The sequence below is a fragment of the Callithrix jacchus genome, chromosome 2 (genome assembly GCF_049354715.1).
Source record: "Callithrix jacchus isolate 240 chromosome 2, calJac240_pri, whole genome shotgun sequence".
Classification (NCBI taxonomy): Eukaryota; Metazoa; Chordata; class Mammalia; order Primates; family Cebidae; genus Callithrix; species Callithrix jacchus.
The window spans coordinates 32,311,777-32,335,716 of record NC_133503.1 but is presented as its reverse complement, the minus strand read 5'-3'; the positions used below and the strand labels follow the sequence as shown (position 1 = coordinate 32,335,716).

Here is a 23,940-nt window from a genome sequence, read left to right as displayed (position 1 = left end):
TTGAGCAAGCAGCTTGCAGAGTGGGACACACACTCCCTGCTCAGATGACTTCTAGATTCTGGGGTTTGGCAAAGCTGTTGCTGAAAACATTGAACAAAATAAACTGCAAAACATAGAAGGAATGCAGAAAAAGTCATGAAAAACAAATTGGTGATTCATAGAGATTACAGTCTAATGACTGCAAGATTTTCCCAGCTTTTATTTGAACTTTTTAAAGAAATCAGTTGCAGTAGAGGCTCCCTTGGTGGTTTGACAAAAAAGGGGATTTTCTAGAAATAATGAGTTTATATTTGGGGTGTTGATTCTATTTTTAATAAAGCAAATATCGTTTTTATTTCTTTGCTCCTCTGTTGAAGACATAAAATCCCTAAGTAATCCCAGCTCTTAGATGTAGAAAGCATAAAAAATACACACAAACAAAGAGATTATTTCAAAGATGGGTCATTTTTTCTCTTTGGGTCATTCATAAGGACCCAAACAATTACATAAAGAGTTACAAATGCCTTATGTGGCACCAGGAGGTGCATAGATATGTTCCTTTTCTTGGGCCCAGAAAATCCTTAATTAGAAATGCAGTGAAATTTATTTATTGAATTAAGATCTCTATGATGATCCATAGGTTATAATTGATTTTTTTTAAAGACTCAAGATTCAAATGAAGAAGTAATCAGGACCACTTTAGAGAAATCCTGACCAGTGGGATATTTCACAATATAGTTTCTACTCCAAGATTTACTGCACAAAGGTCAAATACCCAACCAAGCTCTGCCAACAAAGGGATATACACATATCTACCTGATATAATCACTAGAAGGAGACCTGTGGTGTTTGGCTTTACTTCCTCCCTCACACATCCCCAGCTAACTCCCACTTGTCTTTAGCTTTTGCTATCAGATTCACCATTTATTTCTAATTTCTTTCACCTAATTCAGTGCCTTCTAAATTCTTCTGATGTAACAAACTGACAAACTTGTTAAAATTACAAATTTTGGATCCCAGTCATGGAAACAGATTCCTCAGAGAAACCTCTCTTTTTAATAAGTGCCCCCAGGTGATTCTTACAATAAGAGAAATTTAGGAAAAATGAGGCTAATGATAACTTTTCAGTTTCACTTTATGATAGCAGAGTACTTTCATGAAACCCCATGAGGTTCTCACAATGAGTCTATGACAAAAATATTATTTTTTTTTCATTTTAGATAAGAGGAAACTGAGCCTCTAAAAGGTAAAGTAGCATGACTAAGGTCACTTGGGGCTGGCCTTTGACTCCAAGCCTCTGGCTTCTTGTCCAGGCCACCCCTACCTGCTACCCTGCCAAGCTCCACTGCCTTCTCAAAGCTTATGGTGATGAAAGTGGCACTGGTACAGAGAAAGTCTTATACAAACAAAGAAAGGAGAGAAGGGAATTATGATGGGGGCTCTGAGAGCACCTAAAGGACCTTGAAGAAAGACAAATCATATGATAGTTGAAGATGAGAGAACAGAGTAGGCAAATAAAGTCATGGAAATCTGAATGCCAGTTGATCACTGATTGATGAGAAGCTATTGAAAACAGTTGGAACCTCAGTAGCATTTTAGAAATCTCTTCTTTGGAACACTAGTTCTACAAGATACTCCGTGAAAGAGGGATTCTGCACTCAAATAAATTTAGAAAATGTGGTGAGCTTTCCTCCAGTGAATGGATTCCCAAAGCACATATGCATATTGAAGTCTCTGAAAAGTCCTGCGGCAAACACATCTAATTAAAAATTTAACCTGAAATATTCCAAACTTATTTGACCGTGGGACTGTTCCCCCATTTTTTCATAAAATATGCATAAACAGCAATCTGAACACACTTTGGGAAATGCTGGCCTAGAACAGAGATTTAGAGTTGGTAATATATCCATGGGGGTGTTTAATATTATGTGTAATATGGTAATTACACCCAAATCAGAAGTTTAGTGTCCTACATTTAGGGCTAACCTTTTACTAGTTTCTTTTCCCTAGTTAAAACTTGAGATTCTGTTCTTACATGTTTTTCTATTGTGTCTTTGCTCATTCTGAAGACAGGGAGGGGAGGGGAGAGAAAGAGAGATTGAGCATAAAATAAGCAACAGAATATGCATTGCTCCAAAATTTGTGGATTCTTTCTTGTTGCTAACACAAAGCAAGTGTATGGCATGAGAACCAAGTGGGAGTGGAGCTAAGCCCTGGAATGTGGAAACCCAGCCTGTCTGGAGCCCCTGGCTCTTTCCAGGCATCTGGGTTGGAGGCCCAGCCTGCCTTCCTTTCTGCCCTTGCCAATCTGCCTCTCTGGGGATGGGACAGCCTAAAGATGTTGCTTCGTTGACGTGCTTCCTGCTCTTTGTGCATTTAACCGTGGTTGAGAAGAACTCTTCATTCCAGGGACCTCTTGGGCCCCATGGCTGCCCTAATCCCAGTTCATGTGGCCTCTAATCAGAAAGAATAGCAACAGAAGCATAACTGGGCAGGCTTGCAACTGCATCAATCTTTCCAAGATGTAGCACCACTCTGGCAAGAATGGGATGCTATCTGCTCATGGTTATGAGTCCCATATGTCAGAGCCTGGTGGCACCCAGAGATGCCTCTCAGCTTGGGTGGGTAATTGGGTGGAGATGTGAGTGAATGTTTAATAGTTCAGATGATGGAATTGAGGCTCACAAAGGGGGTGAGCAGGGGGTTAGGGAGGAATGATCTTCTTCCTCCCTTTATTATTTTCAAACTTAGCCTTTAAGCAGAAGGAAAACTTATTTCAGTTGTTTGTGCTTGAATACTTTGGAGATGATTGATTTCTCCATAGTGTGAGCTTGGTCATGATTACTCAATGTGGCCCTGACTTTGACCTGTCCTAGGTCTGACAGCAAAAGAACAGTTGTTAGACAACAGGTGAAAAAGTTTGGTTTGGAAGAACAATGTTTAGAAAAGTGAATTTGTATGCTTTTTGAAGAGGTAGTGTACCACTCTCTCACTGCCTCCAGTGGTTTGCTGATAAATATTTAATAACCAACTCTCCAAAAATGAAAAAGTGTGTATATATACACACATGCATACACATGTAAGTTTATTATACATTTTACTGACATAAAGAATATGTTGAATAAAATTTATAAACAATAGCATATAAAATATTCTTTATTGGAAATCTCATATAGCCAGTTGATTCTTGTGGAATTATTTTGATGATTGCTATCAAACTTTTATATCCACAGATGACCTTTGACAAACAAACATAGTTTCAATATGACTGCTGATGCTTTTAATTATGTTAACAAATAAGGTGAAAGTGAAACAATAAAGATATATGTCTAGGACTGCCAGATTTAGCAAATAAAAATAAAGGAAACTCCACATTTTAATTGCAGATGAACAACAACTAAATTTTTAGCATGAGTATGCTACAAACAATATTGGGATATACTAAAAATATTGTTTATTTGAAATACAGATTTAACTGTCTTGTATCCAACATCAAAGAACTTCACTTGTTCTTCAGTGACATAACTTCTATGCTGAATCACATGATGGTTTTTGAATGCTAGAAGAACATTCTTTCAATTTTTTTGTGTTGTTTGGAATGTAACAAGTGTACACAGAAGACAATTTTAAGTTTTATCTTCATTCATGACATTTTCTTTATCACTCTCTTGAGTCTAAAGAATCGACAAAACTATAAATCACACCCTGATTTGTGGTATTTACCAGTTTCCATAATGTATATACTCCCATCATAGCCAACTTCGATCTACCAAAGTGACATCCCTGAATGAGGAACTGGGAGGACACATGAAGGATTATATATCATTGTACAGCATTTCCATCATACAGATACTATAGAGACAAATGACCTTCAGAGCACATCAAGGCAACATTTAGTAAAATAATTAGGAAGTGATGATTTTTAAGTATTTATTATCTTTGTTTTTAATATAACTTATTTAATGGTAAGTTAATAAAACCTTTGTTTAAAGTGACTACAATATAATGACCAGCGCTTGCAAGCAATTAACAATCATTCCAGCACATTACTGAATCTGTCCATATTGCCTTACTCTTTTATTCATTTCTAAAATATGCTTGGCTCCTAGAGGTGAATAAGTTGGTGATGTATGTAAAGTTGCTGGGGAGATTTGAAAGAGAAGAAAAAACTACTCAAGGGAGCACCGAACATTTATTGGGCATTGTCTCTATGTGAGACATTGCTTTTTACTAAGGATTTAAGATTATAACCTTATAAGGCCCCATGCAATGTAAAAGCCAAAAACATGGAGGGATACACTCTCTAGACATAGACATAAAAAGTCACTAACATTGTAAGGCAGAAGGTTAGGGGATGAAATCAAAATTTCCTCTGCAATTACAATATTACTGGTTGTCTATATATACCTACAGTAAGGGATTGGAAAGGATGGTAAATAATTGTATTTTTAAGGCAGTAGTCATAAGGAGTGATGCATTCTCCTCTATGTTTTCCTTTGATATTACAAAGGTTTTTGGAAGATAAGTACTAAGTCCATGATACAGACACAAATGCATTAAATTCATCAGAGAGGCAGGTTTTGCAGAGCCCATGGGGAACCTGAGCTAGGCCTTAAAGAATGGAAGGGATTTATGTAAGCAGGGAAAACATTCCAGGTAGGGCACACTGCATCAGTAAAGGCTTAGAGATAGGTATTTCTCTAACCTATCTCTAAAGGAACAATTAATAAAATTGTATGGCTTGAGAAGGTTCAGATTTATATATAGTAGTGAAAGCTATTTAAAACTGGGCCCTGCAAAGTCCACTCGTGGCGTGGAATCAAATTCAAACAACAGTCAGAAATATTGAAACAAATTTGAATCTTTACTATAACTTTTTACTTTTTATTTATTTCATTTTTATTTTTATTATTTATTTACAGAGAGAGTCTCATGCTGTGACCCAGGCTAGGGTACAGCAATGAACTCCTGCTTGTTACAGCAATGAACTCCTGAGCTCAAATGATCCTCCCACCTCAGCCTCCCAAGTAGCTGGGACTATAGGCACAAGGAAACATGCCTGGCTAATTAAAACAAATTTTTTTGGAGATAGAGTCTCACTATGTTCCTCAGACTGACCTTGAACTCCTGGGCTCAGGCTATCCTCCCACCTCAGCCTCCCAAAGCCGTGGGATTGTAGGTTTAGTCACCATGCCCACCCATACAGCTTGTTAAAAAAAATACAAAAGCTGGACTGCTTTTGCTCCTCACCACTGATCTTTCTCTCCCCGTAGGTTCTTATCGTTCTGGTAAATTACTTTTTCTCTTTCAGCAAGTCTTGACTTCACTGATTACCTCATCTTACCATTAAGTCTCAGGAAGCAAAAGCAAGAGACAGGGTTGGGTGGCAACCAGAATTTTCTTTGGTGGATAAAGGAAGAAAATAGACTATGCATACTGTAAAGATATGTTTTGTCTGACACATCTTATAATCATAGTCATACCCATATCTAACAGTTATATCAATAAGTACCTATTTTATTCTTTCTTCTCTATCAACATTGCAATATTAAATTATGTTCATTTTTTGATTTCTTTCTGGTATTCTCCCTAGACTTAGGCCTTTGTACTTGCTATTTCCTCTGCATATACTGTTTACTTCTTCTGTCTTTTACCCACTCAATCCCTGTTAATCCTGAGAGATTCAGTTTAGAAGTGACTTCACCCAAACTTCAGTTGAACTGCGTTTAGTTGCCTCTCCTCTCTGAAGCCATAATACTGGGTACTTTCTCCTGTTTGAGCACCCACTACATTATCTTATAATTGCTTATTTTATCCATCTTGTCCCCATTGGACTGTGAAAAATTTGTATATGCCCTAGATCTTATTTCTCATTTCATATATGTGTGTATATATGTATATATATGAAATATATATATATTTATATTTAAATATATGGCATATATAAATATATCCCCATATTTTCTATTTGTGATATTTATAAATAATAATATAGATATAGTTTATGTAATATATATTTATTGTGTGTGTCTACATATATATTTTTAGTACTCCTTTTACATTCTTGGGTAAATGAATCCATTTACTGGCATTGTCTATATGGCAGGCATGATATTAAGCAAATAGCAAATTTATCTATTTTCATGCTCTGACCAACCATATAAAGGAGGAGTTACCCTTAATTCTTAAGAGGGAAATTCAGGACAGAAAGAGTTGTAATGATTGCCCAAGGTCACATAACCAGTCATGGCAGCACCAAAACCTGAACCCAGGGCTGGGTGATTGGCCCATGTGTGTGCTGAAGCTTAAGAAAGCCATTACGGAGCTGACCTCTGATGGGGTGAGGGGAGAAGAGGCGTGTCCTCGGAGAGGAAGGTGGCGGCTGGGGCTGTGAGCCAGGCCCTTGGTTGGCCACAGGGAGAGAAGCTTGTGCCAGCTGCTGCTGCTGATTCAGTGACATGGTGAGAAATGGAAGGCAGAGAGCAGAGGTCAAGCACACATCCATCGACTGTAATTAAGAGATTCTTGCTTATCTGTTCCTTTGCTTCCCTCATTCTGAGACATTTGAATACAAACATCATTTCTCTTTAATAATGATTTCCTGCTCTTCTTCAAGAAGCCTTTGTTCTGGGCAGAGTAGTCATGAAGCAGGCAGGCAAAGGCTGTCATAAGCCTTTAAACCCCATTGGCTGAGCAAATATTACACGTCAGGTATTTACAGGGACTTAAAATTTTTTGTTTTTTAAATTCTTACAACATCACTATGGTATAATTATTACTAACTGTACTTCTCTAGGGCTTGGTACACTAAGCTGTAATTCAAGGTAGTCTCAGTTTCCTTTCAACTATAAGAATCTGTGATATCATTAATGCCTACTGTGGGCCTTTCAGGGCCCTTTTCTCCTGGCACCTCTGACCAGGAGTCAAGATTGTTAAGAGTCTTGGCTTCTACTACACAAGCTTTAGGTTATTTTCCTCAATCTAATTGATAGGTCAGCCTTCTGTGAGACATGAAATAATACTCCTGGACCAACATTTTCAGGGACTCAGAGCTCAGTGGGAAGGACAGACAGCATTGACCCAGAGCACATTACCCAGAGTGGTTATGATGGAGGCGGTTCATACAAGCAGAGCTGTGTACTCACACTCCTACCTGGTGCCAGCCCACACACATGCTTGCTTTGCACTTACTCCAGCAATCCATTGAGCATCTGCTATAGTTTGGATGTTTGATACCTCTGAACCTTAAGTTGAAATCTGATCCCCCGGGTGGCAATGTTGGGAAGTGGGGACTAGTGGGAGGTGTTTGGTTCATGGAGGCAGATCCCTCAGGAATAGCTTGGTGCCACTCTCATGGGAATGGGTTCTTACCTTATTAGCTCCTGTCACAGCTGTTTGTTAAAAAGAGCCTGGCACCTACCACTCCCTCTTGCTTACTCTCTCGCCATGTGATCTCTGTGGTCTCTGCACATAATGGTTCCCCTTCACCTTCTGTTATGAGTGGAAGCAGCCTGAAGCCCTCTTCAGAAGCAGATGCTGATGCCATGCTTCTTGTACAGCCTGTGGAACTGTGAGCCAAGTAAATCTCTTGTCTTTATAAATTACCTAGCTTTGGGTATTCCTTTATAGCAACACAAATGAACTTAGCATCCATTCTGCACCAGGTGCCAGGACTATAGAGATTATTCTACACTTAAGGTGTTTCTAGACCAGCCAGATAGACATATATGTAAACCAGCAAGTCCAACATAGCATGCTAAATGCCACATAAGAGGGAAGGGCAAGAGCTGCAGGAGTATAGACAAAGGGACACATAAACCAGTCTGGAAAGATAGGGGAAGGCAAGCTGAGTATGGAAGTATGAGAAGGATTTAACCAAAGGAAGAAAATAGAGGTAGGAAGAAACGGTGTTTGAATTATGACTGTGCCATACCTGTGTGTGCACATTCATAGCAAGAAACAGGGCAGTGCTTTCAAAATGAGTATAACTCTTGATCCAGTAATTCCACTTCTAGGAATTTATCCTGAGGAAGTTATCAGATATGCACATAAAGATTTATATACATAGATGCTTAATTCTGTATGATTTGCAATAATAAAAAATTAGAAACAGCTTAAATGTTTACAGTGAATTGGATAAATGAACCCATATGATGAAATATAATATAGCCCATAGAAGACATCTTTAATGAGGGAAAAGTGCTCAAGCTCTGTTAAGTGGGAAAAAGTAGTTTAAAATATGACTCTAGTATGGTTAAAATTGGACATAAAGTGAGAAAAAATGAATACTATAAGTTGCACATGGAAAAAAGACTGGAATAAAATATATCAGAATAATCAGTGGACAGTAGAAGTACTGATTTAAAAAACTTTTATTTGCATTCTTCCAAATTTTTAATAGCAGCATTCATTATGTTCATAATGTGAATGTACATTGAACCCCTTAAAGCTGCAGAGGCCACTCATGCATTCCCTGACACCCTGCCAGTGCTCTGTCTTCCACTGGTACCTGTGCCCCTATCACTGCTTGGGCCTGTACATCTGTCAGCAGCTGACTCCAGGGCACCATTTCAAGATGGCCTTTCCATTTCAGTATCCTCAGCCTTTTTTTTTTTTAAATGTATCATTTTCTACCTTCTTCCTCATTGCTTTTCCCCAGAAAGATCCTGTTCTGCTTAAGTACAGTTCCTGATCAGAGCCTACTTTTAAGGAATAGAATGAGTACATTTACTGAGCACTAACTGTGTGCCAGGTGCTGTTCTAAGCACTTTAACTGAATTAATGGGTTAACTGAATTAATTCCTCTAACACCCTATGAGATAGATATTACCATCTTCCATTTTATTGATGGAGAAGCTGAGGCCCAAGGAAGTTAGGTGGAAATTCCCAACTTCACCTAATTTGCAAGTGCTGAAATGTGGATTTGAATGCAGACAATCTGCATACACAGTACAGATTCCCGAAGAGATACTGATAACAAACCAGGAACAGAACCTTTCCCAGAAAGGTATATATTTTAGTAGAAAGCCAAGTTCTCAACTGACTTGAGCCAATGCAGTGGGCCTGGGGAAGTTAATGTCCAGGATATTTTAGGCCTCCTATTACAATGAGATCCCCAGGGGATTCTGTGGACTTGTTGATACGTGGATCTTTATGATCTTATTTCTTTGAAGTTCACTTCTTGGCAAAAAGCCCAGGAACAATGAAGAATTGGGCTCCTTCATGGAGCTGAGAGGGTGCCTGTAGAAAGGGTACAGAGAATTGTGTTCCATGATTTTGCAATTTCACGAACCTCTCTGTTGTTGTTTTTCCCCATATCAAGGAGGGAAAGACTCAAATCTGTAAATGGTTATATGCAGAAAAAGGCTAAGCTTGCAAAATGACTTGGCCAGAGCTTTTGTAATGTTGAGAACTCTGGATGGATAGGTTCCCATGTGAACAATTCAGAAGGGGTCTCTCAGTGGGACAAGATGGGTCAGCGTGGGCTGCAGAGGTGGGGGGCCTAGGCTTGATGGTGAGGTTCACTGCCCCACATGCAGAAGCTGAAAGTTACAAGGAGCTCCAGCTTATTGACATTTACCAGCTCAGCCAAGTCCAATGGTGACCTTTTGCATCACCAGCATGTTCCATCAAGCTCAGACTGCATGGTAGTTTTATCCTTCCAAAAGAATTCTTTGGCCTGCCTGAAAAGGAAATCAATTGTTGGAGGGGCAGGCTTCTGGACAGAAGATTTATTTTAAGCTTTAGTGTAAGTAGACTACAGTAGATAATAGTTGCAATAATATTGATAATATCCAGTTCTCTTTCACATACATCACCCTGGGGTAAAAAGAAGCATTCTAAAAACTACCTTGAGGTTCTTGGCTCATTGCCTTTGTCACAGGGAGGTATTGCTTTGTCAATCATCTTGGTTTCATCTCTACATTTGAGTCAATAAGACAAGAGGAGTATGACCCTGAAGGCTCCTCCATCCTCCACCTTATTCCTATCACAAGGCCTGAGTCACTCACTGTAGAAAAAGGAAGCCAAGACCACAAAACCCATACTGTATGGTTCCAGATGGAAGTTTCTAGTTTTCCTACCTTAAGATTAAAGTCAGTTGGGTTAAGAAAAAATGAGGAATACCCCACTGTTAGAGATTAATGAACTAGGAGCTTCCAACACAGCAGAAACTACTCATTAGCAGAGTTAAATAGCAGCCATGGTAGCACCCATTTATCTTTGTCACTGTCACCCAGTAAGGATAACCAACCATCAGCCAGATAGTCCCCATAATCAAGTAATAATTGGGCTTAAGATGTTGCTTAGCCTCCGTTCAAGCACACAATGCAGACAATCCTGATTTAATGGGTTCCCCGGATTCTCATGTATCCTGAAGAGAAGGGTGGACCCTGCACTCTTAGAGGCCAGCTGCTGGCATGAGAGGGAAGCCTCTGCATTCTCACTAAGGTAGGACTAGACGGAACCAAACCTGGAATTCTGGCTGAGCCTGGTCAAAGGTGAAACTCCCCGTCTCAGTCATACAAATTTTTTTTTTTTTCTTTTCTTTTTTGAGACACAGTCTTGCTCTGTTGCCAGGTGCCAGGCTGGAGTGCAGTGGCATGATCTTGGCTCACAGCAACCTCTGCCTCCCAGGTTCAAGCAACTCTCCTGTCTCAGCCTCCCAAGTAGCTGGGACTACAGGTGCGTGCCACCACCCCCAGCTAATTTTTGTATTTTTAGCTGGGATTTTTGTATTTTTAGCCAAAGATGGGATTTCACCATGTTGGCCAGGATGGTCTTGATCTCTTGCTTTGTGATCCGCCCTCCTCGGCCTCCCAAATTGCTGGGATTACAGGTGTGAGCCACCACACCTGCAGCGCATTTCTTTTTGTCATCTGCTCTCCCTGTTTCAACAGCACCAGATATCTGAAAAGAATCCCAAACAGTGTGTAGGAACTTCAGGTTGTGTACTGACTCACCAGTGACCAGTCTGTGCCTTGGGGGAGTCCTCCCAGAGCTTTCCTTGGGTATCAGCTGTTTCAAGTAAAAATAGTAGGCCAAGTGAGTTCCATAAGGTCTGGGGCTAGATCGCCTGCTCTCTCACTGCCTACCTTATGGGCAAGCTGACCCTCACCTCTTTGAACTTCAGTTCCTTATCTATGCATTGAGGATTGAAAAATGTACCTCAGAGAATAAAATCAGACATGCATAAAACAGTCATTTCCAACGCTGGCTGCATATTGGAATAATCTGGGAAGCTTTAACATACACTGATGAAAATTATCAAGAATTCTATCACTGCAGGCCAACCACTGTTAATAATTTGATGCATTTTCTTCTAGTTATTTTTCCACCATGCATATGCTCAGCAATTAACTTAATCAACAGCTATTTATTACTATTGATTGCATGCCCACTATGTACCAACCACTGTTCTGGGTGCCACACTAGGTTATTACAGTGAGCATGACAAACCTGATGATAATTTTGCATTCTGCTTTTCCCACTTAACATTTTTTGTTGAGTGTGTTATCCCACTGTTGCATATTCTTGCAAATCCAGCATTGTTAGTGACTAGATTATAGTCTACTTCATGTTTGTACCATAATATAACTGCTGCTGGACATTTATATTATTTCTCATAACTATTTAGATCTTGGAAATAAAATTTTAAAACATTTTATTACAGAAATATTGAAACATTATTTCTGCTCCTCCACTGGCTACTTCTACCTTCTACCAAACTATGGGTAAAATTCAGCCACTTTTCTCAAAATACACATTCCCCCATGTCCACACAGGCCCTCTCTGCTGCTGTCAGATCTTCACTGGAGCTTCAGCTTTGGAGTAAGGCCTCTTTCTGGCACCTTCGTTCCACTTCCCTGCTTAATTTTTCTCCATAGCACTTGTGTCATCCTATATGTTTAAATTTTATTTATAATTCATGAGTAGAGTTGTTTCCTACTTGGATCTCTTTACTCTGTATCCCCAGTGCCTGGACCAGGGATTTGCTGCATGAATAACGCTTATCACAGCTCCTTCCCAGTGGAGATGGAAAGAAGGGAGCATATGTGTTGGGGGTTCTAGGAGAAGGCTGAGAGGCAAAAGAACTAGAGAGCCTAATTTCAGAACAAATTTAAGGTACAAAATCTCTTCTACTCTTGACTGTCCTGTCACCAAATTTGTCCTGGGACCTGGAACTACAAGGAGCCATTCTCTAATGCCTTGCTCCGGGGAGCTGAGAGCTGGATTTCCTGTATCAGTATTGGAGCCGCTCTTTCTTCAGAAGGTTTGATCCTGAGATTATCCACAGTGATTAGTCCATTTCAATATCCATGAATATAAGCAACTCCCAAGAATTAAATGGTTCTGAGCAGACAAAAGGCATGGGCTCACAATGTCAACTATTTGCAGGAAATCTTCATTATCAGCCATGTGGAGGTCTTTGTGTTTTTATAGCTCATGGGTCCTTGGGAAAAGTACCAGCTGCCTATACCCCAGGTGAAAAGATGACTGGTATTTCCTACACCTGAGTGGGACAACCTTGGGGTTACCCTTTGTTATTTGTGCTCAGAATGGCAGACAGATCAATGAAATTCATTTTCAATCCCTAAGCCTTGTTAAACTGTAGCTATTTTCCAGCCTAGGACTGAGGCATTGAGTGAGATGGCCCAAAGACAGGAAAAGGGCAGGGAAGGTAACCAGCAGTTATGATATATCTGCCAAAGCCAGCGTCTGATTTATTTATTTGTTTATAATTTTTTTGTAAAATAGAACTCAAGATAAATAATGCATGCACAGGGTTAAAAAAATCAAATAATGTAAAGAAATTAAAATTCAAAGTCATCCTTCCACAGACAGCTATGAGTCATTTCTTCAGTCTCTTAGTTTTCCCCACCCAAAGGCACCACTTTTAGCAGTTTTTGGTACATTCTTTTCAAAAATGTATGTATGCATACACATGCTTAAATAAATGGCAGTATACTATACCTACTTTTCTGCACTGTGTTTTTTCACTTATGTCTTAGCAAATGTTGCATAGCAGATGAAATAGATCTTAATTTTTAAATGCTTCATCATAAACTATTATTTGATGGAACTATAATTTTTTACCAACTCCCTCTTGTAGATTTTAGATGTTTCTAATTTTTACTATTACATAAATTTCTGTGATAAACACCTATATATTTCTATTTTAAAATAATCTGCTTAAATTGATTATTCAAAAATTTACTAATCTGCATAGAGAACTAAAGAAATACAGAAAAGCACAAAGAAAACAATAATATTAATGTAGTGATAGCTGTCATTAATATTTCAGTACGTTTCCTTTGTCTGTTTTCTTGGTACTTTTATATTACTATTAACAGAACAGTGAAATTCTTTATTCTTTACTTCTCTTTTACTTATTGTGAGAATTTTCCTGTGTCATTAAACACTCTTCAAAAGCGATATTTTAGAACACTAGAGAAGTATCCATCCTATGGCTAGACCAATTTATTTAAGAATTACACTACTGTTGGATGTTCTGTTTCTGTTTTTGTTTCTTGTTTGTATATGCAGTGTTTCAATATACATGTTTGTACATAAATCATTGTCTGAGTTTCTACTTCCTGAGGGTTTAACATGAAGGAGGGTACATAAACTCCCCTTTAGTTCCTTAACATGCACTGCCAACTTGCTTTCTTCTCCTTTTAGGCATAATGTAAAATTACACTGCTCTATTGCCTTGAAGTTAAAAGTGCCTGTGAAACTTGCATTGGTCACTAAAATTCCACTGAGAGAAATTGACATATGTCCCTTCCAGGTGGAAGCTTATGTGGTTGAGTGAAAATTAGCTTTTGTCCTCCTGCCATGACAACCAGGAACATTTTGGATGGTGAAAGCTCTATGTGCCTGGGTCTCTAGGGGAGGAGACTTGGAGCAAAAAAAAAAAACTCCCCGTCAACCTTCACTGGACACTTTGCATAAATGAGAAATAAACCCTTGTTTTTAAAAGGAAATGAAATTTGATGATTGTTTTTGATGGGGTACATCAAGAGAATGAAGTCTAAATGCCCCCAGACATCCATTGTAGGTAATGAATTATTTTCTATCCTATACATCTAAATAGTACTAATTATGTACAAGCCATGAGAGAATTGAGAAAATTGTCACTCTGTCACAGAAATCACACCCACCCTTGTTGCTATAGAAATTGTTTATTGTAACCAGACCTAAGACAATCATCATGTGGTATTTCCTTAGACAGAGGAATTGATTCAAGGATGCATCTGAAAAGAGTGTGCTTTTCTGAGCTATCATAAGCTAAATTTCTATCTTCCCTCTAGATACTGTCATGTCAGGATGGGAGTCTGGAGATTGTGGCAGCCCTCCCATGATGAGCCAGAGGAGGAAGCCTCATGTGGAAGAAGGCAGGACCCACAGCCATAGTTGCACAGATCTACTCAAGCCACACTGATCACTGCCCTAAGCTCTGGATTTGTTTGGTTACACCAGTGAGTTTTCAGTTACTTGCAGCCTAACACATGTTGCTTGAGGTTTAGCTTTTCCTGATCACCCTCTTTCTTACTCAGCCCTCCACTCCCAGCCCAAGGTGGCAATAGAGAAGGTCAGCCTGCCTCCCACCACTCCCTTGCCTTCCCTTCCTCACTTTGAGTGGGCTCTTTCCCTCACTCGATTCTTTTTTGGCAAGCCTCCTATCCTGGTGACCTGTAATGAAGAAGAGTTCTCATAATTAATCATTTTGACCAACCATGACTTTAGGCTAGGTAGGGTATCTGCACTACCTAGTGGAAACCTAGTGCAGATGCCTTACCTAGCCTTTCCCAGAAAATCACCCTTTGAGCACTTCTCAGTTTGCTTGACATGTTCAAAGTCATGAGCGTTTTGAGGTAGAGTAGAGAGGGCTCCACCAGACTATTTCCCCCTAGGATGCTGAGAGAGTGAGAAAGAGGGTTGGTATATATTCAACTGAAAGGAAATGTAAAGGACAACCGTGTCTTCTTTCAGATCCATTGACCTGTGCTCTGCTCTTTTTCACCCTGGCCTGTGCCCCACAAGACTGAGCTCTGCAGACAGCACCACCCAAGCTCTCTTGCCTTCTGGCTTCTAGATTGGTAGGGCCGATAGGAGGCAGCAGCAGGAGATTAGAAGGAGAGACTATCAGGCAGGGATATTATTTTCTCAACACTGGCAGGGTTGGCATCCCTTTAGGACCACAGCTCCTGACGACTGCCCTTCATCCACAGCTGCATCTCTCACCAGAATCTGGGATCTTTTTCTCCCTTTACTCCTTCTGGCCCCGGGTAGTAATGGCTCCTTGGTATTTCTAGTACCAGGATGTTTCATCAGTTCTTATGCATTCCCCACTGACCTCTGTCTATGCCTCTGTCAATAGAACAATTAAACTCCTTCACTTGAAACCTTTGAATGTGCATCTGCTTCCTGCCAGAACCCTGAAATAAATAATCATTATATGATTTTATTCCTGTTTTACAGATTAAAAAATGGAGACTCAGGAGTCCAAGTGACTTGCCTTTAAAAAGTCACCTTACTATGCTGGTAGTGAAGCTTACTACACCGGGGGAAGCTGGTTTGAGACCATGCCTTTCTGATCCAGGTTTTGTCATTGATCTGCTCAATCCCTCAATGCCCACCAATTCCCACTGGACATCAAGAGTGAGTCACAAGGAGATGTCTCTCAGATGGGAACTGGCTGTCACATATGGTTAGTTTGATTTGTTTCAGATTTTTAAAATTGGAGAATTTCACAGAATTCTAGATTTTTTACTTCTGCTGAAAAGCAAAAAATATGGAAGCAATGACATTATATTCTTTTGTGGAGACAATGGCCTGGAACAAAATAGCAGCTTCCTTCTTTAAATGAGGTATGAGATTTCTGGTCCCCACAGTTCATACCATTCCCTATTGCCTTGCAACTGAATCACTGCTCATGGCTGTTCCTTGTCCAGCTCCTGGATGCACTGGGTTTATGAATCCTGGCCTTGAATCTCAATGGTGTGTTTCACATTAGCCAGACAAGAATGCCTCACTAGAACGGAAGCTCCATGAGGCAGGAATTGTCATCTGTTTTCTTGACTGTGTCTAACTGTGCCTTAGAGCAGTGTCTGGAGTGTACTGGACCTGCAATACAGATTTGTGAATGAATGAATTAAATCTTTGTGTGGTCTAGGTGTTTTGGGGCTGATGGTCTGCTGAAAATGAGGGATCTAGTAGGGAGTGCTGAGGAGTAGCAGAAGCCAAGAAAATTCTCTGACTGAGACATGTTTGCAGGGCCATCTTGTTTTAAATCTCTGTTAGACTCTTAGTCTCTTTTTTCTCTTTTGTGTAGTTTAATGCCATGGAGATTCCAGCTCTTTCCCTGCTGGGCTTGGGTTTGGGGACAGACGCCCTGAATGTTGCAGACTCCGCTTCTCTTTCTGTCTGCAACCTGCCCACCAGAACCTTCTACCCCATCACCCTGAGGCCCCATAAGTATAAGCCCATCAGGCCTCTGGATCACAGCCAGTCTTCAGGCTATCTCTAAGGGTTCTTTCTTTTCTCCTTCCTTAATTAGATTCTAGCATTCAATATACCTGCTTTACATTCAGAGCTCCAGATGTTTTGGGTGGATTCTTGGCAAAGAAAGGACATTTGGGTCTAGATGAAAGGTGTTAGAAATAACTGGGCTTGAAAATCATTAGGCTGCTGCATTACTGAAGATGGAATGGCTGGATTCAGAGACAGTGAAAAAGGAGACCTTCAGCGACTTTCTCTTCCTGTTTGGATCCACATGGAACCTAGAAGAGGTAAATTTCATCCTCCTGGCTCCAATGTGACTCCTTAGGAGGGAGTCAGGCATGTTGGGGCAGCAGATTGTCTATCTTTTCTAAACAGTGTGACAGAAGTAGGAAGTGCTCATTTCTTGGCATCTGCTGGTGGAAGTCAGTTTTACTGCAATGCAATGGCAAATTTCTGTCAACCATGCAGAGACTTGCTTGGGAAGAGATGAGCCCCCAGTCACTGGCGATCTCAGGGCTCATTTCCCCAGAGCTCCATGTTGAAGAATGGAGTTGGAGTTTGCCAGGCTAGTGGCAACCCCTTACAAGCACATGTCCTTGCTGGGCACAGAGCTAGTGGCATGTCTGTTGTATCTTTTCATCCTTACTTTATGTTATAAATACAGAAGCTGAGGCTCAGAGAATTTCAATGACCTGCCCAAAGTCACATAACCTGTAAATCATAGAGTTGGAATTTGAACCCAGAATCCCAAATCCCCTGTTGTTGGTGGCAGTCCTTTGCTGAAATAAAGGTGGCAAGACCGTCTGTGAAGATGATGATGTGCATATACAGGATAAAGGATGAAGTACCCTTCATTGAGGGTCCGACGTGGCTGGGGACCAGTAAGAAGTTCACAGTGGCTGAGGTAAGTCAGGGAATACAGTTGAAACCAGATTGACCAGGTTGCAAATGGCACCGGGGTAACTGTCCTGGGGAAAGAGGCCAGATTTTTTAAAGACAACTTAATCATATGTTAAGAAATACGGTGAACAAACACAAAACCGTCCTTCTTGGGTATTGGAGTAAAGAAGCTAAAATCTAGACAATGAATAAGGAGCCCGTGCTCACTTAACATCTTCACCACTTAATCCTTAAATCCTCCCTCGCCCGCCCACACTCTGCAGCCAGGGCCAAAAGGGCTTTGGCTCCTCTTACACAGAAACTGTAGCTGCTTCTGTGGTGAGCCACAGCTCCCCAGGGCCCAGCCTCTGATGAGGGTCAGTGACGTCATCTTCGGCAGGCATTTCAGACAGAGAATTCCCCCAAGACCTCGAAATCAATATGTCTCTGGCCCCCTCTGCCTTTCCAGCCAGAAAATATGCCCATTACTTGAGTTTTGTCTGCTGCTTTAAGATCTTAGCTTGCCACCAAGCTTGACATGCCTTCTTATTCTCATCTCCACCCACTCTCACCCCTTTCATTGAAACCCAGCTCAAGTATGGTAAGCTTCAGAGCATTTTAGCAATAGAAGAACTCAAAGTTAGAAAAGTTATTTTCCATTTGTCCTCTGTGGCTTCTTTGGTTACCAGAGAAGAGGAATCAGAGACTCTAGAGTACCCTTCCCCCACATCTTTTTAAGCAGATACTCTTTTATCTGTTTTAGATTTTGAGCTTCTGCATGTAATTATTTTTCAACTGGGACTGAAACAGTTCAAAACTCACCTCCTTATGGCATACCTCCACCAAGGTGGTGGAGGTGCTTGGGAATCCGTCTGATTGCATGGTTTCTCTCAGTTTTCCTTTTCTGGGCAAGACTGCATGAGGCCCATATGGCAGGGCAAGTGGGAGCCATAACATGGGATCGTGGAAGGAGCATGGATAATGGTCACTTCACAGCCTCACTTTCATTACTGAGAAGGTGGGTGGAGGAGAATTACCATGCATCTCATTAAATCAATATTTTATTTCCTCCCTGCTCCCAGCTGCCCTCCCAGCTTTGATCTCTTTGCCTCTAGGGCAGAGCTGGACAGGTGACTTTCACGATGCAAATCAGGGTCGGCGGGCTCTCTGCCCAGGCTTTGATCTCCTACCTAAGAGAAGGCTGGCAGGGAACACCATGGGCCCCAGCCCCAGGTTCTCTGTAACCTTGGGCAAGGTGGAGCCTATGAAAGGACTTTTCTTTTGTCTCTGTGAAAAGCAGTAGCCGTTAAACTACCTGAGTTCCAGTAATGTACACCATGTGAGGTGTTGGAGGAACTAGACATGAGAGGGCATCTTGTTTAACAGATATCCATCTATTTATCTTACTCAAATATAGGTTAAGTAGCTAAGTATAGAACAAGGCCCAGGCATTGAGAAATAATAGATTCTCCACTTGTCATACTGGAGGCTTCCTTTATTGACTCTGATGAAAGTTATGCATACTCTCCCTTTCCCCAATATTTGTTTTTCCTTTTTTTTTTTTGCATCTGCTATTGATGCCTAGCCATGGTTCCGGGGTAGAGAGGAAGAAGGACATGACATAGCAGAAGTGAGAATTCTTCCCTAAGCAAAGGACAGGCTGACCAGGAAGGGGAGGTAAAAGCAATTCTCAGCCATTGCATTTCTGGGTCTTACAAGGAGAAAAAGAAAGATAGAGGGAGGAGAGGCAGGGAGAGACATAAATGTCTCCATCTCTTGATGACCAAGAATCTGATGAGTAATGCTTGGTGCTGGGGATCTGATACTCTCCTGCTGCTTCACATTTCCATCTCTCAGAGGAGATCATTTTACAGGCTGCCTTTATCAGTGTGAATAAAGTTAGGTTCATAAATACAAATTCTTACATTGTTTTTATATTTCTTATTAATTAGAGAGTTGTAAAAACCTTGTTAGTGCAAGTAGTTATTCATAGACTAGCTTCAGGAAACCTCTGTCCTAGACTCTCTATTCACTAGGTATCTATTTCTGTCTTGTTGCAATTGGACTTTAGTGGGTTTGTTTATGTCATAAGGAAAAGAGATCCCCTCAAATTGCTTCCAATAAAAGAATGCTGTCTTAAAGACAGGTATGGCTCTGTTGAGGACTAGAAATCTTGGACACCAATATCTGTCTTGGAGAGTATCTTCTCTACATCCAATCCGATATTGTCTCTAAATTTTTAAAAAAATTTTGTGAGTATATGGTAGATACACATATTAGGCTGGTGCAAAAATAATCACGGTTTTTGCAAAAACCACAGTTACTTTTGCACCAACCTAATATTTGTGATGATTCCTTCCCTATCCTGTTGCTATGCCACAAACCAGTCCCAGATGCAGTGGCACAAAATAACAATTATCACTATTTCTCATACCTCTGTGGGTTGAATGCACTCTCTAGTTCTTTCTCAAGGTGCTTCTTGTAGTTACAGTCAGGTGGCAGCTGGGTAGACTGATCTGAAGACTCAACCTAGCTAGACTTGCAAGGTGGCCCACTCACATGGCTGCTGGCTGAGTCTAGCTGAGGCTGCTGACTCCAGTAACTGTGTGGCCTGTCCATGTGGCTTGGATTTCTCTTGGCATGGTAGCTGGGTTCTAAGAGCGAACATCCAGTGATACCCAGGTGGAAGCTGCAAGGCTTTTTACGGCCTATTTTTGGAGCCACGCTCTGTTATTTCCACCATGTTTGACCACTGGTAGGGTGAGTCCCAATTCAAAGTGAGAGGACTATGAGAGGCATGAATGCCAAGAGGACTGGGAGGACCATCTCTGGTCTCACAAGACTACTCCTTTGCTCACCCATAGCTTATGTTCCCTCATAGCTTTAATTTACTCATGATCCACCCTGACAATTGCCCCTGGACTCTCTAGACACTGTTCTAGGGTACCGTTTTGGTTCCTATCCCTACTCTTACTGGCTTAAGCATCCAGTTCTCGAACTTTAAATTCTTGATGGAGGACTCTGCTTGGTCCCAGATTCACTGGAGAGCACATGGATTGCCCTCTCCGACCCTGTCCCATCAGTTATGGCTAGATTTGGGTGGGGCCCAATAGCATTCAACATAGCAACCCAGGTTTGCTTTCTCAATACAGCCATGGGTAGGGAAGTCCCTCTAGAGACATGTCTGATACAAATTATTTTTCCTTTGCTCTTGCCCATGGGATTTGATAATGAAGTAGTGCAACTCTAAAGGGATCAGGAGTCCAGAGAGGTAAGTTCCAGCCCCTCTGTTTTATTATGTCTGATATCCAGTTTGCAGTTTTTAAAATTCGGCCACATATTAATTCTATTAGAACAGACTCTATGAATCCTGGGATTTAACCTTGGCCTTTGTTGTCCATTACTCAGAGAATATACTCACGTTTCTCAGTGCTTGAAAAGAGCATGGGTTACAAATTCTGGACTCCTTACTTTAGAGATGAGGAAACAGAGACTTTAGAAGTGGATTGATTAGTAATTTTGTAAGGACAAAGAGGCAGAAACCCACAAAACTCATTGCTCAGTATTCCAAATCCAGCACTCCTCATTTCAATGCATTGATTCCCTGGGAGGAAGAAGCAACTTAGGAGCCAGCGAAAGTGGACACACAGAGCTCAAAAAATAGCAGGTGGGCTCATGTTGACACCACCAACCCCCATTCAGACAGAAAACACTGCTCACCATCTGAGAATTCAACAACCAGGTTTCTACTGCCAGGTTGGCTCCTCGAATCTGCAGCTGACCTGCCTCTAAGCTTGAATGCAGGTTTCACTCAGCCCAATACTCTACCCATCCCAGTGACCAGCGTTGGCTCAGAATCTTCCATTCCCACTCTTGTTTCTCAGAGGGAAAGAGGTTAGCATTTTGGCACATCTCTTTAAAGCCATGTTCGCATGCTACAGTAGGCTCTCTGGGGAGCTGGATAATATTCTGGGCTCAGTGACTTCAGCCTGTATAAACTCATGGAGTATTTACTTATATGGGATTTTTCAACCCTACTTTCCAATGTGGGCTGAAGAATTAGGCAAAATGCCTTGCATTTATCCTGGGAGTCGTAAAATGGATTCTGCAGAGTGGTATTGGTTGAAAAATAGTTCTCCATATGGAACGTTGAAAAGTGCTGAAGAACCACCTTCCTGGAAGTTTTTTTTTTTTTTTTTTAAGATAAAAACAATAATGCTTATGGCTTAGAGATACGTTGGGTGACCAGAGGAGCAAGATTTCTCAAGGTTCTATTCAGGTGCAGCTCTTAGGAAGTAGTATCTTTCTTAAGCATAGTAAAGAAGAAGATATATTTCCAATGTCAGATTTTTAAAAAATTACATCCTTGAGGCAGAGCTGAGCCATTAAGGTCAACCAGCTTTGAGTCTACTTAAAAAAAATGGTAAATTCAGGCAATCTTGTTTTCCCTAATCTATCATTTCTTTTGATACTTTTTCAAAAGAACATCATGGGAACATCATGGAAGGTCCTTTTTTCCCTTGAAGTGGAATGCCATTCTTTTACATCATTACTAAGATCTGCTAGACATGACATATAATCTAATGTATATTGAGTGATGTTCATCAGCCACATATTAATTAATTTACAAGAGGAATTTCTCTGACATTTCTGAAATTTTTGCAGGCAGGAAGACTCCTCTTCTACTTTATTTATGCATTGACCCTGAAATAGTCTCTTGGCTTAGAATAGTATCATGGAAATAGCACTGTCTGTGGAGCCAGAAAGACCCATAATGTATTTCTGATTCAGCCACTTACTAGCTGGGTGGCCTTGAGCAGTTACCAACTTCTTGAGCCTCAGTATCCTCCTTTATAAAACAATAGCTATTAGGGTGAACTCTATGAAATTGTCATTCCAGTGTCTCACTCTAATATCTCCCGGGGTTGTCATGAGATTTAAATGAGATAAAGTGTGCAAAAGCAAATTGTGGGCACATGGTTTATCACATACCAGATGCTCCCTTAGGGTTAGTTTGTTTTGCTTGTTTGTTCAGTCTCCTCTAAGGCAATGACAATGGTTATTTACTCTTTCTTTATAAATATGAAAAACAGATCACCACCCGTTTTCCATGGAAAGTCCCTTCGTCATTTATCTGTTTCTGGTTCATGTGTTGAAATGTTGCTCATCTAAATAACAGAGAGCTACTGAACTGGTAGGATTTCTTTATATTCAGAGATTTCTTATCATAACTAATAATGGCCTCTTCCCCTCCCCATCTTTTTAAAAAATATTTTCCTCCAAAATATGCTCTGCCCCAGAAACTGGTTATTTACACTACGTATGTTCCAGAAATCCCTTGTAATGAACCATACAAATCTATTTGTCCTGCTGCTACTATAATTGCCTATATCTTATTATAACTTAATATGTAACAGATTTTTTTTTGGCGAGACCAAAAGCAACTGAGCATTCACTGAAAACGCAGATGCTGAAGGTTGTTGAGGAGCCAGTGAACCCACTAATTGGATAAAGGGGGGATGGTGTGGAAATTTAATTAAACTGGCATTTGCTCTAGCTGCTGAAAATATTAATCAGAAAATGAATTGTATAAAAAAAGTAAAAGGCAGGAGATGACATTAAAAATGCCATTGGTGCTGCTCTTCCTGGCATTGATGCCAACAGGCTCCGCTCTCTTTCAGGAGGTGTTGGTCATCTGTCCATTGAGCTCTGCCGACAGCTTGCTTGGGCAGAGATCACAAAGAAAGACACTTGGAAAGCTGTGAGTTGGGAGGAGGAGTGTGAGATTCTTGATTTGGGGACCAGATGCATCTCTTGGCAGCCCTTGATACAAACATAAAGATAAAATATGTGTCTGAAAAAAAAAAAGAAGAAAAAAGCCAATTTTCCTCCTTCTTCTAAAGAAGTACTCCTCCCAACAAGAGATGAGCTGAACATCTGCATCCAGTCAAGCAATAATGCTTAAACAATTGTTAGATTTGAGAGAGGTGGACGAGCGTTTTGAACCAGACATTTAAATACATTCCATAACCCAAGAGCCTCTGGACAGATACCACCCTCCCTAGGCCTGAAAGCAAGAGTGGAGGAAGGCAAACACAGATGGGAATGCTTGTGCTTGGTCCAGGAGCTACTCTGATAGGTTTGTTTAAACACTCTGAATGGCCTGCACTGTGGTCCGCCTAGAGACCATTGCCCCATCACCACTGGGGACAGCTGGGCTCTGTCCAGAACTCCAGGTTAATGTAGGCAGCTGAAGAGCCTGTAAGGCAGAGGAGGATAATTCTTCACTCAGAAGGCCAAAGACCCTGGAGTTTTCTTTTCAGTCTTGACTGTTTGGGCTTAGGTTTCCGGAGGAGGCTTCCTGGTCAATGGGATGTTTCAGTTCAAGGGGGCCTTGCTTAAAGAAAATCTACTACATGAAAATGAGAACTTGCACAGTGTTCTTGCTATTTTGTCATGATTGCTTGTTTTGTTTTGCTTTTGACCTTTTGGGAAAACTCTGATGACCAATGCTGATCTGGGATGAAATTTATGGCAATTCTTTTTTGTAAATTTCTACTTCTTGAGAGTGACCAG

At 40.7% G+C, this 23,940-nt stretch overlaps 1 long non-coding RNA gene across 7 annotated transcripts in view; it reads left to right on the top strand.

The window, feature by feature from the left end:
- The window catches only part of LOC118151662 (uncharacterized), a 288,187-nt gene that overhangs the window by 178,565 nt on the left and 85,682 nt on the right, over positions 1–23,940 (top strand). For 6 of the 7 annotated variants that reach the window (XR_013530820.1, XR_013530816.1, XR_013530814.1 and 3 more), the window contains 2 exons: positions 14,292–14,459; positions 15,463–17,389. This is a non-coding gene — a long non-coding RNA (uncharacterized LOC118151662). The remainder of the gene's footprint in view (positions 1–14,291; positions 14,460–15,462; positions 17,390–23,940) is intronic. The other variant, XR_013530818.1, reaches the window with a different exon arrangement.